Raw genomic sequence first — 23,107 nt, 5'->3', positions numbered from 1 at the left:
GTTTTCTGTTTTATGAAAACGGATTGGGATGCCATTATTATTTTTTTTTAAATCTACTGCAAAGATTTTGCAACATCTGGCTCTGTGCTCTTGGGTCTGTACCTCAGGTTCCTCTTCTGTAATGAGGGGAAAACATTTGTCTTTACCTCATAGATTGTCACTTTGAGAATTACTTGAGGTAATACCTGAAAACCCTTAGAAGTGTGCTGGTTACAAGCTAAAAAAATGATCAATATCCTGAGCTGTTGCATAAATGCTTGCAAGTTGAGTTTCTATGGTTTTGATGGTTTTAGAGTTTGAATCTCTTTAATAAAGGGCAATAGACTTACAAGTGATTTTTTTCAATTTTTTTAGTTGTAGATGGGCACTATCTTTTTGTTTAAATTTATTTTGATGTGATACTGAGGATTGAACCCACTGCCTCACACACGCTATGCAAACATGCTACCACTGAGCTACAACCCCAACCATTACGTGAATCTATTTGTTAACTGACACATAATATTAAATCACTAAATAGCACTACAACTACTATTGGAAAACTGAACTAACTATTCTCAGAATATCAGGCACAAGGAGCAACTGATCTCAAAAAACAGAATCACAAGCCAGTCGGGATGGCACACACCTGTAATCCCAGTGACTCATGAGAATAAGGCAGGACAATTGCAAGGCCAAGGTTAGCTTCAGCAACTTAGGGAAATCCTGTCTCAAAATAAAAAAATATAAAGGATTAGGGTTGTGACTCAGTGGTAAAGAAGTTAAATCACCAGTACAAAAGAAAGGAAGAAAGGAAGCATGGATGAGGTACCACTATTCATATCTCCACATGACCAAATAAGACCGGTGTTCTTTGATTCTGTCTCATTCCTACCATAGCCCCCATGCACAGCCACTACAGGTCCCTCCTGCCATACCTCAGGACACACCCTATCCAGGAGTATCCCTCCCTCTGCATATAGCTACAGCAGATCCCATCCCTCTCATAGACTTGGGCAATATTCTCCAAATGATTGTCACCGCAGGCTTTTTAATCTCTTTCTAATCCATTCACAGACTCACCTGAGAAAAAGAAACAGATCATGTCATGCCCATACTCACTCCACACTCAGAATAAAATCCATACTCCTTACTCAGCCCAAACCCTGTGGCTCCAGCTGCCCTCTCCACCTCACCTTTCACCAGTCTTCACATTGTCCACCAGGATCCAGCCACTGAGCTTTCACTCTGATCCTGGATCAACAGGTATCCACACAAAACACAGGGACAGAATGGCCTGTTCCATACCTGGCTTCCTCTTGGCATTTAGGACTCAATTCAAATGCCACTTTCTGAAAAGGAACTTCACTGACAACCCCATCTATCATGATCTCTGTCCAGGTTCTTTTCTACCTAAGTGTTTATTTAATTCAAAGCACGAATCTTGTATGAAATTACCCTTATTGATTTGTTTCCCTATTAGCAGTTTTCCCAAACTAAAATGACAGCTCCAGAGAGCCTGTTTCCCCAGAACCTATATTAGAGCCATGTATATAAATTACAGAATAACTATTGTTTAAAGTAAGGAAGTACTACATATTTGATGAACAGACAAGACACAGATATTTAAAGGTGAGTAGCAGCAGCAACTATTAATGGAATTAGACATTAAATGATTCAAAAGTTTAGCAGACATTTTTGGAAAGTCCACAGCATTGCTTTCAAAACCTGCATAAATACCAGAAGCAACTAGAGGAAAGATGATAATGTAGACCTGCCACCCCATCTCCATGGTTTTGCTTCAGCAGACTTAGGGTTGAACTAAACATCTGCTATTTTTTAACAAGAACTCTTCGATGTTCTTGATGAAGTAGTCAATGGCCACACTTTAAAGAAAGTCTGACCTCAAGAGCTGACATTTAAATACAATTGTTTTTTTAAATTTTTTTATTGTTTTCTATTTTACTTTATTTTTAATTTTTGGTATTTCATTTATTTATTCACTTATTTTTACAGTTAATATGATTGAACCCAGGAATGCTCTACTGAGACAGAAATTTGGGGATAAAAGTAAAGATACTGCGTTTCAAAAGAAGTACCCATAAACCATTGAAATGAGGAAAACAACAACAAACAATTGTAACTTCTGAGTGACATGCCCTTGGCCTGTGCCCTTGTAACATGTGGGCGATGCACAAGTACAGGGAAAACTGGCACAAAATTATGAAGTTCCACTCTGGCTCCACTGCTAGTCCACACCCTAGGAACTGTCCATATATGAATATTAACACCCTACACCAATGGGTAGTTGTCTCTCCCTCTGGAGACTGGCATGTGCAAAAATTCTTTTCAGTCATGAAGGCCAAGAACCCTGCTAGTCCTGACTCAAGATTCCCCTTCCTCTGGGAACTCCTAGGACCTATCTACAAAGACATGTCTTCTGCCATGACACTACTACTTAGCTGTACCCGCAGGGCTCTTTATTTTATTTTTATTTTGAGACAAGTATCTCACTAAGGTGCCCATTTAGCCTTCAACTTGATACCCCTGCCTCAGACTCCTAAGCAGCTGTGATTATATGCGTCCACGACCATGCCCATCTTAAGTGTCATTAATTTGGTGCCTACCATGAAATGTTCTGGAACATCTGGAGTGTCCCTGTTAATGAAATTATTGGGCAGTGCCCTGGTTTCTCTCTCCACCTGAGACCTCTGGCTGCTTTCTAACAAGCAACTATGGTTTCTAACTACAGCCCAACTTCAGAGTATTTCTGATGTTTGAGAATGTTGGGAATTGTTATCCTGTTGAACACACAAGTTTGGTGGAAGGGAAGTGACATACCTTTGTGTACCTATGACCTCTTCATTCTTGTTCCAGTAACCTCTCCAGCAGATTCCATAGCAAACTTGGTTCTTCTCCAAGAGCCCCTTGTTCTGGAGTACAGCATTCCCACCCTTCTCTGATGTTATACTCTAGAAGGGAGAGTAAAGGGAAATAAAGCACATGGGACATAGAGGAACATATGAGGATGGGAAAGCACATGAAACATGGGATCTGGTGGTGACAACCTGCCTGTTCCCACTCATTCAACTGAAGGCTGCACAACCCTCTTCCCAGTTCCATCCCACAACAAGAGAGACAGGCAAAATATTTGAACTCTGCTAAAGAAAACATATGAATGTCAAGTATGAAAAAAAATGCTCAACATCATTAATCATTAGCCAAAATAGGAGAAAAATTACAATGAGATACAAGTACCTTCCCAGGAGGATGGCCAAAATTAAAAAGACTGAGCATACCAATCACTGACAAGATTGTGGAGGATATACCTCTCACACACTGCTGCTGGCAATGCAAAAGGGTATAACCACGGCAGTCAGTTTGGCAGTTTCTTACCATGCTAATCTTATATCACAATATGATCCATTCATGTACTCCTAAACATTTGCCCTAGGGGTAAAAATCATATTTCCATGAAATTACTTATTCAAAAGTGCTGACAGTGGCTTTATTTACAAAAGCCCCAAATTGGAAATAACCAAAATATCCAACAACAGGTAAATGTATAAAACAGACTGTAGTATATCCAAATACTGGAATACTATTTGGCAATTAAAAAGAATGAATCATATTGGGAGAATAGCTCAGGGTTGGAGCACTTGTCTAACAAGTATTAGGTCCTGAGTTCAATCCCCAGCACTGTGAAAATAAATAAATAAATAAATAAATAAATAAATAAATAAATAAGAATGAACCATCAATAAACACAAGAAGATGGGTAAATCTAAAAATAAACAGGATGAGTTTAAGAAGCCAAATAAAAATCAAAAACACATTCATAATTCCATTTAAATATATTTCTGGAACATGAAACCTAATCTATAGCAACAGAAGAGCTTGGCTTGCCTGGGGACAGGACATTAGGTTTAGTATGAAAGTTAGGTACTATAGAACTTAAGATGTTATGTCCTGGGAAATAATAAGAATAATATTTAGATCTGCCTGGTTACTTTAAGGACCATAGCTCGGTATTATTATAATAGAGCAAATATATGGCATTATTTTTGAAAATACTAAGTTCTCATACTTGACATTTTAAATAACACTTGATTATTTCCTGGCTTCTTTAAAAATGTCATTAGTGAGTCAGTCTCAGTGTCCATTTGGGAGGCTCAGACAGGTGAATTCCAAGTTCCAGGACAGCCTGAACAACTTAGCCTGGTTCTAAGCAACTTAGTGAAACCCCATCTCAAAATAAAATAAAAATAAATAAACAAAAAGGGTGGAAAATGTGGCTCAGTAGCAAGGCACTCCTGGCTTCAATGTTCAAAACGGACAAAAACGCGGTGACCATGAAAAAATGCATGGTCATATTAAAATCTCAGATTGTAAAGACCACCATCAAACCAACTACATATTCTTCATCAATCTAAGAGACATGGGAATCACTATTAGGAAAGCAGGTGTTATCATTGAAGGTCCCCAAAGTCCTGTGGGTGAGCATTCCTACCCCATTTTACAGAGGACAAGCTGGGCTCACAGAGAGCTGTTCCCTGTCTTATCCTCTGGCCTTTACATGGAAAATAGGTCCAGGACACCCGGGAACAGGATATCATGCTGCCTTGGGCCCAGGAGAATCCACATCTCTCTCCATCTGGAATCAGCAGAGCACTCCCACATCCCAGGAGGGTTCAACTCCCACAAATGACACCCACAACCTCCCCCAAATCCAACACCTGGAGGCTCAGTTCCGCCCTACAACCAGAACAAGTCAGTTTCCTTTAGAATGTCATCAGTCACCATAATGACATCAGGTTTCTATGGCAACTGTGATGCGCAGTTTGGTCCTCTGCACTAGAAATGCCTCTGCGAAAGCCTCCTCTTTGTCCCCTTGTCTTCTCTGAAATCAAAACACCTTCGCTCTTTAGGCCACCACCTGAGAAAGTGCACTAATTAGAGGAACTAGGATCAGACTCAGACAATGGGGACAACTCTGCCCACACCCTCAGATGAGTCCAGACACCTGAAGGTGAGGCTGTCGGCTCTTACCGCAGGTCATGGAAGTCTCTAATAAAAAGCCATCACAATCCCCAGGATGACGTCAGGTTACTATGGCAACCGAGAGTTCAGGCTGATTCAAGGAAATGGAAATGTTTCTTCTCGGCTCTTTGTTTTCCTCCATCTTATGTAAACGACATATTTCACATATGTGCATTTCTAACAATAAAGATAGTGTTTCCTCTTTAGGCCTCATATGTGGAAGCTAGAGCAAAATAATTAAGTTTTCAAGCTTTTGCTATTCAAATAGTGCAACACTCTAAAATCTAAAATGCAATATCTAAAATATCTAAATCTATTTGTGTCAGTGCCAGTGCAATATCTATAATCTATTTGTGTCAGTGCCAGCATATCTTCAGGATATATATTTCTGAGTCATAGTATAAGGGCATATGTTAAATTGATATGATTTATCAAATTTCTCATCATAATGATTATGTTAGTTTCCTATGACTCATGTAATAAATTACCATAAGCTTTGGGTCATTATAAACAGAAAGATTTTCTCATAGTTTTGGATGCTACAAGTCCAAAATTAGTTTTCCAGGGCCAAAATCCAAGTGTTGGCAGGGTTGTCCTCTTCTGGAGATAATTCCTTTGGTCTGTGGATGGCCCTCTTTCCACTCAGATTTAGTCACATTATAAATTTCTAAATATGTCTATGTCTGGGTAGTCTGTTCTGTTTCATTTATCTTTCTCTCAATTCATGTTCCAATAAAGTAAATATAAAAATAATTTTTATGTCATGTACACCTTTTGATTGGTGTACTTGAACCTGACCTCCTTCTGGAGATAATAAGCCTCCTTGCCTCTTTAAGCCTTCACTGACTTCTAGCCTTCCATTACTTGTGGCTGTATCACTCCAGTCTCTGCACCTTAATCCCATTACTATTCCCTCTTTTATCTGTGTCAATCCTTCCTCTGTTTCTCTCTTTCAAGGACACTTGCCAGTTACATTTAGGGTCCACCTAGATAATCTCCCGATTTCAAGATCATTATAAATTAGGATTTAAAGGTTCTAAGGATTAAGATCTGATATCATGTTGGGGTATGAAAATACAAGTTTCTCCACAGACTCACCAACTGTATGTATTGGCAAACATTGGATCTTTGCCAATATAACAGTTGAGAGGCTTAAGCCTCTGGTCCTTTGTTTAAAAACAAGTTATATTTTTTTCAGTTAATGGTATGTATTGTTGTGTATGTGATCCCTTCACCCCCTCCCCTACCCCCTACGGCACTGAGGATTGGAACTGGAAGCATCCTACCACTGAGATGCATTCTCAACCCTTTTTCTAAATTTTTATTTTGAGACAGGGTCTTAATATATTCCCCAGACTGGCCTGGAACTTGCAATTCTCATGCCTCAGCCTCCCAAATTGCTGAGATTAAGAGGCGCCCCACTGTGAATGACTGTTTATATTTCTTACATATCTTGGATAGGGTTGTTGCTTTTTTAATGCCTCTATATTGGTAAGAATTTATACAGAGTATATCATCATTATGTTGAAGATGTCTTCCTCAGTGTCATTTTAATAGGTGGTCATGTCTTTGCTATGCAGGTTTTGTCATTGCTAAGATCTTTTGGTGCAATATAATTGTACATAATGTTGGGACTCATTGTGATATATTGAAACATGCATATAACATAATTTGGTGAATTTCATTTTCCAGTCATAATTTTTTATTTAAAAATTTTTTTAGTTGTAGATGGACACAATACCTTTGTTTTATTTGCTTTTTATGTGGTACTAGAATCAAACCCAGTGCTTTGCATGTGCTAGGTGAGCACTCTACCATTGAGCCACAACCCCAGCCCTCCCAGTCACAAATTTTTTAATATCTTTATTTATTTTTTATGTGGTGCTGAGGCTCGAACCCAGTGCTTCATACCTTCACATGTACGAGGCAGGCACTTTACCACTGAACTACAGTCCCAGCCCCCAGTTATAATTTTTAAGGCATCAAACATATCAATCTTTGTACTTATTGCTCCTGGATTTGACTCATATTAAGGAACGTTGCCTCCTCTCATCAATTATACAGGAGTTCACCCACATTTTCTCCTAATAATTAAATATATTTTTCAGATTTAATTCAAAACTATTTGGATCTTACTGTAAAGTGAAACAAAAAGGTCTTTTTTATTGTTTTAGCTATATGATTTAGCTATATGATTTTCTAGCTAACACATTACCACTTCTTAAATCATCCATTATATCTCTAATGATTTTAAATGCTGCCTTAGTCACATTATAAATTTCTAAATATGTCTATATCTGATTAGTATATTCTGTTTCATTGATCTTTCTCTCAATTCATGCTCCATTAAAGTAAATGTAATTTTTCTGTCATGTACACCTTTTGCTTGGGCATAGAAAGAGAATGAACTTTCTGTCTGGAAGCCATAGGATTTCCCTTTCCACTCGGATTTGAAAAATCTGTTAGATTGGCCACAGCCCCATCCTCTCACTTTTCATGCCTGCATGTTCAAGTTGCAGTTCAGCATTCTGCCATGAGGTGTCACCAACATGTCAACATATAGAATGTCTGAAGATGTTTATGTAATGAGCAAAATATACAGTACCTTCTTTAAGATGCAGTTTATGAACTTAAGTAGAAAATAATTTTATTTGACAGAAAAACTGGTAGATGTAAAAGAAAACTGTAAGAATTTAAGCTTTGGAGCATCCATACAGTAAAACAGCAAGGCAGCCTTAGGGCACCTTGGCTGTCAGCAGCAAGCACCAGGCAGTCCAGGGCAGGTAGGAACAGGTAACAGAGGATGGGGCACCACATTGGGGTCTGTGAAGATGTTTCCATACTGTCTAGGAGAGGGGATGACTGAGAGGAGGTGAGAGAAGATCAGGGAAGCCTGTATGGGATGTGGTAACAGAGGGTTTTCCCCTCTGCTCTCTGAGGGACCCCTCTACTGTATGGACTCCTCAACTAGGGAATGAAGGAAGGAAGGAACAGATAAATCAATGAACATGATGTAGATTTATGGTCAACAGAAAATGGAACTATTTTAACATACATGTGAATTTTCTGGGCATAACTGCTGTAAGAATAAACAAAGCATCCCAAGACATTTATCATCTCTTGATAAATGCAGGATTTCGCCATTATGTACTAGTAAGTCAAGGATAACCCCATAGAATACTGATCCATCATGTAGAGAAAGGGTAGTGCTTTTTCCTAAGGTTAGTTTTTCCAAGTATGTTTGGACATCAAGATAATTAGAGCCAGGTTCTGTGGCATGCACCGTAATCCATTTCATAAGGAGGCTAAGCAAGAAGATCACCAAGTTTGAGGACAACTTGGCAACATAACAAGAGGAGACTCTGTCTAAACATAAAATAAAAATTTTAAAAGGGTTCAGTAGTAAAAGGCTCATGTGCAAGGCCCTAGATTTAATCACCAGTAACACACACACACACACACACACACACACACACACACACACACAAACATCAGCTGGAGAGAATTCTGTAGCCACTTTATTAATCTTTTAAAAATATTTTTGTTATAGAAGGACACAATACCTTTATTTTATTTATTTTTATGTAGTGCTGAGGATCGAACCCAGTGCCTCACATGTGCTAGCAATCTACCACTGAGTTACAACCCCAGTCCTATTAATCTTTTTTAAAAAACACAAACTATGAAATTATCTAATTTGTATAACTTTTACTTATAAGTATTTATAAAAATGGCTCCCAGTCACTGAACTATTACCGTGAACCTAGCATCATTCTATGGGTTCTCATTTATTTTGTTAATTATCAAAGCACTGTTCCATCAGGAACAAGACAATAATGCCTATTTTTGACACTTCTACTAAACATAGTATTAGAAGTTTATATTCAATATATAGAAAACAGCAGGGCTCCAAGTTCCGGAGTGGGAATAAGGTGACTTGGGTCTGGGATCCCTTCGTTTCCCAACATCCCAGGGAGGCTCAGCCCCCACCATGGAGTACCCACACCCTCCGCTAAATCCAAACACCTGGAGGCTGGGCTCTACTCTCCAACAAGAGCAAGTTGGTCTCCTTGGAATGCTGTCAATGTCATCATAATGAAGTTAGGTTTCTAAGGCAACCACTAGGTCAGCCTGTTACATCAAACTAGAATTGTTTCTTCTTGGCTTTTTGTCTTCTTGCTTTTCACTAAGGGGGAAAAAATGCCTTCACTCTTCAGGCAACGACCTGAGAAAGCACATTAATTAGAGGGACTAGTCTTTGGCTTAGAGAAGACTAGTCCCTCTAATTAAGACTAGAGAACTTTGCCCAATTTGGTGGTACAAATCATGTCTCTATTTAGTCAGGAATTGTGTTTGCTTTAAAAGTGACACTAGGTGAGTGGTACCAGCACACAAGATAACTGGGAATAGCTCTAGGGCTCTTGGAGATGAGCTAGCCCTCTGTATGTGAGCATGTAAAATATACCATTCCAAGCAGTTAGCCATCTGGTAGAAAGTAAGAGACAGTCCATAATTACTCAACTATGATCTAGGAACACCTAAAAAAGGTCATTTGGGGAATCTCAAAATATTTCAGGGAAGCAGGACTAGAATGATATAATTCTTTAGTATGCAGAAACCTAGTCAAGTTACCTATATAGAGGTTGATCCTGAGGAATTCTTAATCTCCATCCCTGATAATCTTCAATGTGAAAAACCACCCACACACACACAAAAAACACATTTGATGCTTCAAACCTGAGATATGTGACCAAAGACTAAGATCATCATATGAACTTTATTCCTATAAAGGTTACATTGGAGAATGTGACTTAGTTTACTTGCACCTGAGCTTCCTACCAATGATCCCCAGAACTGGGTAGATTTATCCAACCAGCAATGCTATATTGGGGCACTAACAAAGGCCAAGGACTGCAATGCATATTTATCAGTTGTCTATGGAAGGAGTCCTGTCTGTGTGTGCCTAACAAAAGTAACTTGCCAAGGGCTACCCCTGAAGCAGGAGAGTATTTCAGGACAACACTTCTTAAGGTGAATAAATGTCTCTTGTTATTATTGCACATTTATCATACAACCAGAAGATTCAGGACTGTTACGATGCCTATTATCCCCAATCTGTTCTATAGATTCAACATAAACTCAATAAAAACTCTATCCCTGAATTTGAAACAAATTGATAGACTAATTCTAAAATTAATGTGGAAATTCAAAGGTCATTTGAAGAAAAAAGAGGACAAATGCTCCTGATTTCAAGACTTACTATAAACCAATAGCAATCAAGACAGTATGCTCTTGGCATCAATACAGAAGAGTAGATCAAAGGAAAAGAAAAAGGAATTCAGAAGCCCATCCTCATGTATGTATAAGGACAACTATTTGACAAAGATACAAAGGCACCTCAGTTGATAAAGGATGCTCTTTTCAAAAATAATAATGGAGGGGTGGGGTTGTGGCTCAGCAGTAGAGCGCTCACCTAGCACGTGTAAGGCCCTATGTTTGATCCTCAGCACCACATTAAAATAAATAAATAAAATAAAGGTATTGTTTCCAATTACAACTAAAATTTTTTTTTAAAATAATGCTAGAAATTTTGGATATTTGCCTGACAAAAGTTAACTCTAATCCATATATTGCACCACATATAAAGGTAACTCTGGATTACAGATGTAAATATAAAACTAAAACTTTTAGCAGAAGACTCAGGAGAAAATCCTTTTGCTTTTTGTCTAAGATGTCATAAATGAGATATCAGAAACATAATCCATAAGTGAACAAATTGATAAACTAAACTTTCTCAAATTAAAAAATGTTTGCTCTTCCAAAGACACTGTTGAAAAAAATGAAAAGAGAAACAACTGACCTGCAGAAAATGTTTTCAATTTGTATATCTTATAAAGATATTTCTAGACCATAGAAAATCTTTCTAAAGTGAATGAAATAGACACTGTAATAAATACATGGGCAAATATTTGAAATGACATTTTCAAAAGAAGATATACATGTGTCAATTAAGCATATAAACAGTAACAATCATTAGTAATTAATGAAATGTTAATGTAAACTACAATGAGATAACACTATTCTTATAAAGCTAACCTCATGACCCCATCTAAACTTAATTACCTCTTAAAGGTCACACATCCAAATAATATTACACTGGGCAGTAGGGCTTCAACATATCAATTCAGGGATAGGGATAAATTCATTCAGTCTGTGTAGTATCCTATTTTGGGGAAAGTTTAATAACTCTAAATTGGCATATTAATTTGCAAAATATTTATTATAATCTTAAATTTGTAGATGAATCTATTAAGAATTTTTCCCTTAGTGTATATAAAATGGATATTTAGATGTTTCACAAAAGAACTGTTTCCCATACACAAGTTTTCCTCTAGTAGATAGTATGTACTGAATACTCTGGAAAGTAATTCCCAAATCTCCATAAATAATGCTGCTGTTTCATATATTCATGTGTATGATAATCTTGAAAGCTAAAACAAATATGTAAGCTCAATAAAAAAGCCAGATCAAAAAGTGCATGCCATCTGATTCCATTTAAATAAATGTATAAGAAATCAAAACTAAACTATTAACAAAAGATAAGTAGTTTCCTGGAGACAGAGCACAGCAAGGAGAGAAGGTTCAGGAAATGTGATGTTGGATGAATATAATCAAAGTAGTACTTAAAAGCATCTGATCATTTGAAAGATGTAACTGGGTATCCCTATTTGCCTATAATAGGGCAAATACACAAGTAATTGTTATTTTACAACTTTTCAATTCTTATGAAAGTGACATTTTATGCTAACTCTTGGAACATTTCTGGCTTAAAAATAACCATTAGACAATAAATAAAACCATAGTTACTCCAGAAGAATTCATATTAAAATTACAAATTGCTAGAAGGGAACAAGTTATAGGATATTTAAATTCAACATATTTCCATATCCATGTGAGAGGTATACATAAAAGCAGAGAGCAAATAAAACAGATGACCTGGATCAGAGGGTATAGTATGATTAGATAGAGCACATGCTTAGAATGCATGAGGCCTGGGTTCAATCCATGGCACCAAAAAATAAATAAAATAGATGGCATACAAAAAGACAGTGAAGTTCTATAATGTATTTATGTATGTATAAACAATAGAACAGATTTGAACACAAATGACCAAATATATTGTTTTGTTTTGGTTTTTTTCAAATATAGTGATATATATATATATATCCATAAAAATGTAAATGGATATAATTTAATAATTAAAAGTAAATGACTTTCAGATTACCTATTGAAGTAAAATTTAAAAGAATTGCTTTTCAAGACATATACCTAAAACAAAGGCATTTAAATGCCACATTAAGCTGAACACAGTGGCCATCATATGTAATTTCAGGGACAGAGGAGACTGAGGCATGGGGGTCACAAATTCAAAGCCAACCTTGTCATTTATAAAGGCAATGGCAGAGGAAATTGGCATGAAGGCATTCACCACATTATAGGGCACCAATTCACCATGTATATGTGTGTAAACCAATAAATGAATGAGAGATATCCTGGGGTGTGGGGACAAGTGAATGGAGTACTGCATACATGGCATATGTTAAGGGCGTCTGAGTGACAGGCCGACTCTCCTCGTGCTAGGTGTGTGAGCTTATCCCGTAGGCACAGCCCTGGGTGTGAGGCCATGTGTTGCAGTCCCTGTGCTTGCTCCACAGCCCACTCCTCAATTGGTCGCTGCAAGGACAGTTAGCAGAGATTGCACTGGTGGCTGTCTGTAATCTGCTTATCTACTACTTGAGAATATATACATGGTAACTGTGCAATAAAATCAGACCTGCTTCCTGCTTAGACTCTGGAGGTCTTAATTAGCAACTCCACAGCCACATTCTCCTCTACCCTGTTCTGTGGACCTCCTCGCTCAATGAGAGAGACCCCACTCACTGGGGTATGGGGTATACATGTTTCCCATAGTCTAGATAGTAAGAATGTAAATATCACCTCCTAGGATACTTGGTTACTTTGGCTCAATGCGCTTATCTTTTCACTTACAAAACAACACACCACAGAGGGTCCAATCCATTATCTCAGAGCCCTGTCTATTCTCCTGGGAGGCCCCCACTCTCCATTCCAATCAGGCTGGGCTCCCTCCATCCTTTTCCACACACTCCTATAAGACCTGATTATGGCCCAAGACTCAGCTACTTACTGAGGAATATCTAAGACCACCAGTGAGACATTCCCCTCAGCTTTAACAAGGTTGTGCTGCAGAGGTCACCTTAAGTCACAAGGACCTGGACCTAGACCAGTGATTACTGTAACCTCTCCACTTCCTGAGCTATTTGATGGAGATTCCCTATTCTTTCTATCATGCTAGGTCTGTGTCTATTAAAGGCATAAAGGTCACACTATGGAAAGAAGGTTACTATGGCAACTGAAATATGAATATTGGTTTTCCAAACGAGTAATACTTCTATTTATTCCCTTATATTCTTGCTTTTCACTAAGAGAAAAAACTTTCACCCTTCAAACTATCAAATGAGAAATCATACTAATTAGAGGAATGAGGGAACAAGTTATAGGATATTTAAATTCAACTGAATATAACTGACAACTACAGAATACGTCATCCAATGACAGCTAAATACACATTCTCAAGCTCACTTGGAGGAGTCACCAAATAAAGACCACACTCTTTGCCATAAAACACTCCTTAACACATTAGATAGTAGCAATGGTTGTACAACACAGTTTATATCCTAAACCCCACATAATTGCACAATTTAATATGGTTAAAAGGGTGAATTTTATATTATATAAATTTTATCTCCATAAAAACTTGTAAAAAAGAAGGAAGAGGCAATAGTAGGCAGCCAGGCTGGGAAATCTCTGAGCAGAATTTCCCTCCCTGAGATAAGAATGAAAACAAAGTCAAAGAAGACTGGGTAAATCTTGTAGCATTGTGAAGGGTTTAAGCTGAAAAGAGTTATTTGTGATTAGAAAATTATGGCTATGGATCAAAAATGTAGGTGTTAATGTTTATTAACAGAAGCATGCCTTCATTTAAATGGCTGATAGCAGCCCTGAGGAGGAATATCTAGACTTTCAGTCACCTACGTATATGGAGGAAGGCAGGGTCCATCAACTAGTGGTATCTGAACTTGAGCTGTATCTTGAAGATTAGTCTAGAAGTGTCTTCACAGAGCCAGTGGCAACCCACTAGTGGGTTATAAAATCAATTTATTAGGTCATTTTCATTATTTTTAAAGTAAACTAAACATAGGCTAAAGATGAATGAAATAAATATATACTGTAGCACAAGTAGTCAGGAATTGTTCATTGGTTTCAGTTATAAATATGCATATTTGTATTAAATTAAAATATAAAGTATATTTTGTGTGAATTCTAGTAAAAATATTTTGAAAAACACCAGTCTATATAAGTCAAATGTTCTGCTTCACTTTACTAACATTATTTTGGTATAAAACAATCTATTAACATCTTCAGTAAATAGGGAAAAAAGATTATACATTTATTAGCTCATGCATATGCAAGATACTACATTTAAAGACATGTTACCTGCCTGGGGTGATGGCACATGCATTTCATACCAGCGGCTCAGAAGGGCTGAGGCAGGAAGACTGCCTAGTTCAAAGGAAGCCTCAGTAATTTAACAAAGCCCTACGCAACTTACAATGATCATCTCAAAACAAAAAGCTAAGGGCTGGGTTGTAGCTCAGTGGTAGAATGCTTGCCTAGCACAGGTGAGGCACTGGGTTTGATCCTCAGCACCACATAAAAATAAATAAATAATTAAAATAAAAGTGTAAAAATAAAAAGCAAAAAGGGATGGGGATGTAGCTCAGAAGTTAAGTACCCTTGGAGTCAATTCACAGTGCCAAAAAGAAAAAATGATACATTACATGAAATGACTATAAAACAAGTTACTGAAATTTCAAATATTCATTTGATTATTACTTTTCAACAAAATCTGTGTTTGGAGTTAAATATGTATGTATGAAACAAAAAGTCTAGGACCTAACCCATCTCTAAGGTTTGGTTTTTTATCATCCTCAAAGCTGAAAAGCTTGCTTTACAAATGGAAAAAAATATTAATATTTCTACTGTCCCTTGGCTTAGTGGTTACAGCTGTTATAACAGAATACCATACATTGGGTGGACTTAAACAAAAATAAAGTCTTAAACCTGAAAGTGAATATGTAGTTTTTTCTTCTTTGGAGTATATTAAATGGATATTTGTTGACTCACAAAAGAATTAGTAAACTTCATATTTCCCAAACACAAGTTTGCTTATAGCAGATAGTATATATTAAGTACTTGAGAGTTTGCTAAGTGTTCAGAAATTAGTCATTTGTTCATATATTTATGTCTAAAATGATAAAACAAACAATAAAATTAAATTTAAAAATTATGCTGAATGAAACAAGCAAGACCTTCTCCTATCCATCCCAAGAGACAATCTGTATGATTCCATATATAGAAAACTATAGGAAAAAAAACTAATTTATTGACAGTAGATCAGTGGATGCCTGGGAACAGGCATGGTAAGGGAAGGGTGGGTGGGGAACAAAGAACTAAAAATATGATGTCCTGGGAATGTAGTACTAATAATATTTAATAGTATCTGGTTAATATAAAGGACCTTTTGGATTATCACTAAAAGAAAGCAAATATATAGGTTAATTAACATTTTAACATTTTAAATTCTTGTAAGTAACTTATTGATATAGCACTTGGAAAATTCCTGGCTTTAAAAAAATTTCACTCTGTAATAAAACTGTGGTTACAAGGGAAGAATCCATGTTAAAAATCTCAAATTGCTAAGGAAGACTCTAAGCAACTGCCACTTCAACACTGATCTAAAGAGATACTTGGGAGCCACTGCTTATTATACTCCATGCAGAGAAAATATATATATATTTACTACAAGTTCATGAAAGATCAACCTTCTTTAAGCAGGACAAATCATTGTTTTCAGACTAAGAGAAACTTTCTAGATGGGCCTCAATGGTTACTACAAAGTGCAGAGGTGATAGAAGGAAAATCCACATATTAATAATGAGATAAAAGTAGTCTCTCTACTTTCAGACTAAATTATGAACCTCATGTACACTCTTCCACCATGTACTCTGGTCCTGATCTAAGAATTACTTGAGCCAGGCATTATATTTTACCAGCATGGAAGTGTCAGGAGTTTCCTGAGTACTGCTTCAGCAGCCATCATGACCCACATCCAGAGAAACTGTCTTCTTGAGACACTTGATATGAGCTTAGTTACCAGATGAAGAGCTATCCAGAATTCAGGAATTACTATGCTTTATGGTGTAAATATTTGCCAGGCACCACACTAGCACTGGTCAATGACCAATGGCACTGGTACATTTGGGTAGGGATCATAAAAAACAGAAAATGAATTTTTCACCTAGGCTTTTTTCTTCTTCTTTCCTCATTTATCATCTCATAAAAATAAAATTAAAGGCTGGGGTTGTGGCTCAGTGGTAGAGCACTTGCCTAGCATGTGTTAGGCACTGGGTTCAATTCTCAACACCACATATAAGTAAATGAAGTCCCTTGACAACTAAAAAAATATTTTAAAAAAATAAAATTGAAAAGGAATAAAAAGGGCCTAAATTGATACAGTCATTTATTATTTTTTTTTTAATTTTTTGGTACTGGGTATTGAACTCAGGGGCATTCAATCATTGAGCTGCATCCCCAGGCCTATTTTGTATTTTATTTAGAGAAAGGGTCTCACTGAGTTGCTTAGTGCCTCATTTTTGCTGAGGCTGGCTTTGAACTTGACATCTTCCTACCTCAGCCTCCTGAGCCACTGGGATTACAGGCATGCACCACCACACATGGCTGATATAGGCATTTATGATCCCACAAAAAGCACAGAGCTATGGGATTCTCCCATGTATCATCATTGAAGAACTCATTAATTCTGTTGCTGAGCGTTCTTGCCCCATTTTACAGAGAAGCTTGGCTGCAGAGAGCAATTCCGTGTCTTATCCACCTGTACCCCTTCACATGGAAAGTAGGTCCAGGACACCCGGAGCAGGACATCACACTGTCTGAGGACAAGAGGGTCCCCCATCTCTCTCCTCTCAAGTCAGCAAAGCTATGAGTCCCAGATCAGGAATGAGACAACTTGCGTCTGGGATCCCTTCATCTCCCCACACCCCAGAGAGGCTCAGCCCTCACCACAAGGGCACCCACACCCTCCATTAAGTCCAAACACCCAGAGGTGGTAGGCTGCTTTCCAAGTTGGTTGTGTCTCCTTTGGAATGTTGTCACAGTAGCAACCACAATGCATCAAATGTTCCTATTCTAGGAAAAAGCCTTCCATGCAGACATTCCCTTCTGTCCCCTTATCTCTCTCTTCAGTCAAAATGCCTTCACCCTTCAGGGAACCCAAAACAATATACTAATGAGAGAATCTAGGCAGGAATACAGGAAATTGTGAGCATTCCTCCCAGGTTGTTGTAACAAAGTATGTATTGTATTGGCTTTAAAAATGACCTCAAAGAAGTATCATCAGGGGCTGGGGCTGGGGTTCAGCGGAAGAGAGCTGGCCTAGCATGTGCAAGGCACTGGGTTTGATCCTTAGCACTATATTCAAATAAAATAAAGGCATTCTGTCCATGTACAACTACAATTAAAAAAAAAAAAAGAAGTATCATCAGTACATAGAGACCCAAGGATGGATGTCTCCTAGGGGCTCTTGGAGTTGAGCCAGCTTTCTAAGGGTAACATGAAAAACTCATATACCGTGTTATGCAGTTAGTCATCTGAGACAGAAAACTCAGACTTGTATAATGGTACAAAGTCACACTGTAAAATATATTTTGTGAATTCTAACCACCCCTTAAAATCTGAGAAAAGGAGTCTACAGTAGCTAGCAAAAGATTCTCCTGGATGCCATTACCTTGGGATAAAAAATGATCTATTTGTTAAATTCTTCAGCAAGTAGGATAGAAATTTACATTGTTAGTAAATAAGAATGAAGAAATTATATCTGAAGACTAGTGTATATGGAATACCTCTTTTAATTACTGAAATAAAAATATTCATGTGATTACTATTTACTTATTCACTTTCTTTCTCATTATTGACATTAAATATGTAGGTACAAAAAAAATACCTAGGACCCAAGCCATTACTGTGGTTTGGTTTTTATCATTATCAAAGCCCAAAAGCTTGCTTTATAATAGGGAAAAATATTACTATGTTATCATCCCTTGGTTTAGTCAGGGCTGCTATCACAGAATACCATAACTGGTTGTTTTAAAGAACAAACATTTATTTTAATAGTTCTGGAGGCTGGATAGTTGGAGTTCAAGGTGGACGCAGTATTTTTATTTAGCAAAGGCCCACTTCCTAGTCTGCATATACTGTCTTCTTGTGGCATCCTCACATGGCTGAGTGAATGACAGATATTTCACATCTCTGTTCTTATAAGGCTACCCTCATGACCTCATGTAAACCTAATTATCTCTTAAAAAGTTTATACATACAAATAATATCCAACTCTGCAGTAGGGCTTCAACATATCAATTCAGAGGGTGGAGACAAATTTATTCCCTCCATATAGTATCCTTGGGGGGGGGGAGTTTAATAACTCCAAATTGTTTTATTCATTTGTAAAATATTTATTATTATCTTAAATTTGAATATAAACCTATTAAGTGCTTTTCCTTCAGTGTATATAAAATGGATATTTAGGTGTTTGACAAAAGAACTGGTAATCCCCTGTTTCCCTGTTTCCCATACATAAGTCTTCCTCTAGTGGATAGTACATACTGAATACTCAAGAAATTCTTTCTCACATATTCAGAAATAATGCTTCTGCTGATTCATATATTCATGGCTAAGATAATTTTAAAAACTAAAACAAATATATAAGCTGAATAAAATAATCCAGATCAAAAAAGTAAAAGCAATCTGATTCCATTCATGTGGAGGTATAAAAATCAAAACTAATCTGTTAATAAAATATTAAGTTGTTGCTGGGGATAGAGCATGGTAAGGAGAGAATGTTCTGAAAATGTGATGTTCTGGGAATATAATTATAGTAGTACTTAAAAGCATCTGGTCATTTGAAATGTTACTGGGTTTCACTATGACAGAACAAATACACAAGTAATTATTTAAATGTTTTTAAAATTCTTAAAAGTGACATTTTAAGCTAATACTTAGAATATTTCTGACTTAAAAATAATCATTAGACAATAGTTAAAACTGTAGCTACTTGGGAAGCATTCATGTTACAATCTCAAATTGCTAGAAAGAGCTTCCTTGTAATCAATTACATATTTCCACACCCATATGAGAGATATATGAGATTTGTTGATTATAATAGCCAGAAAATATATTTATATGTGTGTTAAACAGTGTGTACCTTAGGGAACTATTCATTACTTTCTGACAGAGAAAAGTATCTCTAAGATGGGCCTCAGGGACTACTACAAAGTATGGTACCTGCTGAAGGCAAATTCTACCTGCTAAACCTCTTCAAGGATAAGATCAAAGTAGCTTCTCTACTTTCTGGCCATTCTGTGAACCTCATGTGTGCTAGTCCACCATATACTACTGTTCAAATCTATGAACTAACTTGAGCTAGGCATTATATCTTACCAGGGATGTAAGTGTCTGGGGTCTCCTGAGCACTGCTACCCTTCAGATCTGGAGTAGAAGCTTCAGCAGCCATCATGACCCACAACCTCAGAAACTATCTTCTTTAGACATCTGATATGAGCTCAAACACCAGATGAAGAGCTGTCCAGGAAGATACAGAATCCAGAAATTACTATGCTTTATTGGAATAATTATATCCGTGGAACCATGCTAGGCACTGAAGTGAGCATTACTGATCCCAAAATAACCACAGAGCAATGGGGCTTACATGTGTGTTATCACTAAAGGTCCCAGCAATCCTGTAGCTGAGCATTCTTGCTCCCGATTTACCCAGGGCAAACTGGGTTCAGAGAGCCATTCCCTGTATTATCCTTCTGCACCCCGCCTTTCACAGAAAGTAGGTCTAGGGCACAAGTAGCAGGACATCACTGCTGCCTGAGGCCAGGTATGTCTCTCATCCCGCTCCCCTCCAGCAGCTGGGCACCAAATCCCAGAGCGCGAACTAGGCAACTGGGGTGTGAGGTACCTTAGTCTTCCCACACCGCCCAGGGAGGGTCAGCCCCCACCGCCAGGAACCTACACCCTCTGCTGACCACTCCTGAAGGCGGGTCAGGCATTTTCTCAAGAAAGCAACTCCGTCTCCTTCAGAATGTTGTCACTGTCGCCACAATGACATCACGTTTCTATGGCAACCACAGTGCACAGAACCTGCGCAGGAGGGTCCTGCGCACCAGAAATCCTCTGGGCAGGCCTCTTCTTTGTCCCCTTGCCCTTATCTAAAAGCAAAACACCTTAACTCTTCCGGTCGCCTCCTGAGAAACTGTAATAATTAGAGGAACTAGGCTCAGACTCAGTCTCAGGCAATGGGAAAAACTCTGTCCACTCTTTCAGAGGAATTCAACTCCTTAAGGAGGTACAGGACACCCTGGTCCACTCTAAGTACAAATTTGAAAAAGGAATAAGAAGTGGCCTAAATTCATACAGACATTTAAGATCCCTCAGTTATCACACATGCTTCCTTTGGCCAAGAGAGTCCCACATCTCTCTCCCCCTCAAGTCAGCGGGGCTCCGAGTCCCAGAGCAGGAACGAGGCGACTTGGGTCTGGGATCCCTTTAATTCCCACACCCCAGGGAGGATCACCCACCACTGCAGGGCACCCACACCCTCCGCTGAATCCAAACACCTGGAGCCAGGACGCTGCTCTGGAATCAGAGCAGTCTTCCTTCTGTTTCCTTGTCTTCCTTCCAGTCAGTCTTCCTTCTGTTCCCTTGTCCTTCCCTTCACAATTTAGGACTCCTGAGAAAACATAATAATGAGAGAATTGTGGAATTGTACTGGCTTTAAAAATTATCTTAGAAGAGTATCATTAGTACACACAAACAGGGATGGATGTCTCCTAGTGCTCTTGCAATTGAGCTAGCCTTCTGAGAGGAACATATAAAACTCACATACCATCCTATGTAGTTTGCCATCTGTGGCAGAAACTCAGAGGCTGTCCATAGTCATGGGTCTAAATGAACTAGGGACACCAAAAATGACATTCAAGTTATATCTGGGATGCAGATCTATAATGATATATGCATTTATCGGGCAGAATCCTAGTCAAATCAACTGTTGAGAGCCACAGCCGAAGGGGCCCCAGAAAACTTCCAGCTGCCAGCAAACTTCCAGCTGCCAGCAAGCTGCGGCAATCAACCATACAATAGTTTATTCTGGGGAATTCTTATCCTCCATTCCTGATATTTTCTTCCACGTGGAGGAGCATCCATGACTAAAACACATCTAAACTCTGTACACATCCACTCCTGTTGTATGGCAAGAATGATTCACATGATGGCTGAGACTATAAAGAGAAACAGGGAGCCCACAATCCAGGCCATCCCTTTAAGTCTCTTGATGATAGGGACAGACAGATGTGTGTGCTGGGAACATGAGGTTAAGAGACTAATTCTATAAAATGGGTCTAATGTGCTTGACCCCCATATGCTTTATTTTCGCAGAAGCAATTTACCTGTAGCCCTGCCTGGCTTAAGTGGACAGGATATGTCACATTCCTTAGCAAACTACTTATTATCTGCAGAAGAAATGCAGGTCTGAAATGATGTCCATGAGAAGAATGCAAGCTAATCTGAAGTGGGGGGACTTCTGTGATCTTTATAACACCAGATTCTGGAACTCAGGGAGATAAGGTGAATCCAGTTGGAACCAGGCAGCATGGGCCAAAATGACCTCTTGTTGTCATGGCAGCAGAGACTTGAAAGTCTGATATTATTCTACTGTCAGTCAAAAGTCAAAAGGTGAACCTTGGTGGGACTCTCTGGAAACTTCTTTGTGATCCCTCAATAAAACTGGAATGCAAAAGAGGCATGATATCCATTTATTAAGAGGACCTGCTCGCTCCCTTATCCCCTTTCCCATCTATTCTAATAAACTGATGCCTGTTAATATGAGGGACATGTCTGAAATAATCCTGGCTTTTATGCAAGTATTGGGTTTAGGGGAGGTCTTTGAACTGCCTTGCTTTCCCAGAGACCCCATCCCTGCAACATTGTTAGTAAGCAGCCCCTTTAAGAGCATGTTTCTGTTCTGCTCTTCAGGGGTGGCAGGCCCACAACTCCTCTCTTTCTGTGTCTGCCGACTCCCTAACTATTCCTATGGTGTTGCTTTTAAAGGCTCAGGTCTTTAAGGGGCCACTAAATACTCTCCTTGTCAAGTCTGAGCTTTCCACCAACTGCCATGGTTTAACTGTGCCTTCTCATAGGTGCGAGTCCTTGAGTTCTTAGGAGAGGATTGCTATAAAGGAGCAAGCCCAGCCCATGCAGCTCTCTGCTTCCTTGTTCCAGGTGTAATCTTGCTCCTGCACATGCTCCTGCCACTGCCATCTGCCATGGGACCTTCACCAGTTCTAATCTACTACAAGTGTTGTGCATTCAACTTCCAAAACTGTGAGCTAATTCACCTCTTTCTCCTTATAAGTGGCTTGTTTCTGGTGGCTGGGCTCAACTGGGCATTTTCTGCTACATGTGGTGTCTGTCATCTAGTGCTGCTGGCATCTGGAGGCTCCACTCATCTGTTACATCCAGAGAGCTCCCTGATGTGGATGATGGCTGGTCCTGGCATCTGCTTTGAATCCATCTAGGGCTACTGGTTGCATGGAGCACATTGGTTAAACAAAGAGCTCTCCCTATGGAGGGTTGCCTGATGAAAAAGAGGAAACACAGTTAAATATGAATTCTGGATAAAGAAGGAATAATTTTAGTGAATGCGGAATGAAATGTGATTTTATCTGAAATTCAAATTCAACTAGGTATCTTTTATTTTTATGTGCTAAATCTGGCAACTATAGTGGATAAAGCCTGTGAATATGCAAGTTTATTAACCTTCTGAGAGCACTCTTGCAATCTGGCAGGACAGGGGAAAACAAGCAGATCG

At 38.4% G+C, this 23,107-nt stretch overlaps 1 long non-coding RNA gene across 28 annotated transcripts in view; it reads right to left on the bottom strand.

Annotated features, from left to right (window-relative positions):
- LOC110597942 (uncharacterized) overlaps positions 1-23,107 on the bottom strand; it is an 87,790-nt gene that overhangs the window by 33,683 nt on the left and 31,000 nt on the right. For 24 of the 28 annotated variants that reach the window (XR_013431727.1, XR_013431724.1, XR_013431740.1 and 21 more), the window contains 5 exons: positions 22,635-22,873; positions 20,859-20,971; positions 19,675-19,815; positions 2,821-2,951; positions 629-705 (listed from right to left, as the gene is read on the bottom strand). This is a non-coding gene — a long non-coding RNA (uncharacterized LOC110597942). The remainder of the gene's footprint in view (positions 1-628; positions 706-2,820; positions 2,952-19,674; positions 19,816-20,858; positions 20,972-22,634; positions 22,874-23,107) is intronic. The other 4 variants (XR_013431735.1, XR_005733352.2, XR_005733353.2 and 1 more) reach the window with 2 other exon arrangements.

This window comes from Ictidomys tridecemlineatus, chromosome X (assembly GCF_052094955.1).
Source record: "Ictidomys tridecemlineatus isolate mIctTri1 chromosome X, mIctTri1.hap1, whole genome shotgun sequence".
Classification (NCBI taxonomy): domain Eukaryota; kingdom Metazoa; phylum Chordata; class Mammalia; order Rodentia; family Sciuridae; genus Ictidomys; species Ictidomys tridecemlineatus.
This window is presented reverse-complemented; position numbering and strand designations above follow the sequence as displayed.